We start from the raw sequence: 1438 nt of genomic DNA on the forward strand, positions 1-1438 counted from the left end.
TCTGTGGCCACAACTGTCAGGTTGTAGAAGGAGCGCTGTTCAGCATCCAGAGGCTTGGTGATGATGATGGTACCCACAGCTTTTTCAATGTCAAACACACTGTCGCTGTTTCCACCTGCGCCAAAGGAAAACACGGTTAGGAGGAAGAACCAGGGAAATTCAAAAACCAGCACCATGAAAGTTACAAAGAAATGAACTGGTGGAACACTGAAGCAGAGGTGGCACTGGTTTCATTTTTAAGTATAAATGCATGTATGTATGCACAGATTCATACTGGTGTTGATGTGCCCTGTGCAGCGTGCAATGGTTTTGACATGTCTGGAATGAATCGATAAAATAAAAAATCAATAACTTTACATTCATGACCACATGTCTAACATACACTCTTGTACTGCCTGTTTTGGTAACAAACTGCAGGATTTCACTCAGCTGACCAACTCCAGTGACGACAGGAGCAAATACCTGATAACCAGTGATGTCCCTCATTAATCAGCTCAGAACTGGTGTACCTGCTGGTGGGGTTCAGCTCCAACACACACAAACACAAACTCCAAGTACTCCAGTCAAAACACCATTTAGACCATCAGTCCTACCACCAGACAAACAATCAATCAATTGATCCGACCACTAGTCAGAACTACAATAAAATCACCAGTTAAACCAATAAATCACAGGATCAATCAGATCCCTAATCATTAACCAAAAGATCAATCAAATCAATTATCATACCACCAGTCAAACCATTAACTGAATCATCTGTTAAACCATCAATTAGAAACACATCACAGCAACGTCACGGTGTGTGTGTGTGTGTGTGTGTGTGTGTGTGAGTTGACTCTTTAGAATCTCTGTCCAATAAATCTATGACCAGAGTCTGATACGTTCACCTGAAGAACAATGTGTGTTCCCAACACTCTTGTCTCCACCTGTCAGTGAAATAATTATAATTTATATAGTTATATAATTATATAACTATTTTACAGGATCTTTCTGGGTGGAGTTTGCATGTTCTCTCTGTGCTGCGTGGGTTTTCTCCGGGTACTCCAGTTTCCTCCCACAGACAAAAAACATGCAAGTTAGACTGACTGGTAACTCTGAACTGTCCCGAGGTGAGAGAGAGAATGGTTGTGTATCTCTATGTCCCTGTGATGGACTGGAGACCTGTCCAGGTGTCCCTGTGATGGACTGGAGACCTGTCCAGGTGTCCCTGTGATGGACTTGATGATGGTTGTTACCAGATCTGGTTCTGGAGGGCAGCCTGGGAGGCAGCTGCTGCGGTCCTTGTAATCATCATGCTGCTGAAGGGACCAGATAACAGAACCTCACTGCTAACACAACCTCACTGCTAACAGAACCTCACTGCTAACAGAATCACACTGCTAACAGAACCTCACTGCTAACAGAACCTCACTGCTAACAGAACCTCACTGCTAACAGA

The 1438-nt window shown here is 43.5% G+C and overlaps 1 protein-coding gene across 1 annotated transcript in view; it reads left to right on the forward strand.

The window, feature by feature from the left end:
• The window catches only part of LOC119411049 (protocadherin Fat 3), a 62426-nt gene that overhangs the window by 14125 nt on the left and 46863 nt on the right, over positions 1-1438 (forward strand). The gene's annotated exons all lie outside the window — the stretch shown is intronic.

This window comes from Nematolebias whitei, chromosome 6 (assembly GCF_014905685.2).
Source record: "Nematolebias whitei isolate Nwh7 chromosome 6, NemWhi1, whole genome shotgun sequence".
In the NCBI taxonomy this organism is placed as follows: domain Eukaryota; kingdom Metazoa; phylum Chordata; class Actinopteri; order Cyprinodontiformes; family Rivulidae; genus Nematolebias; species Nematolebias whitei.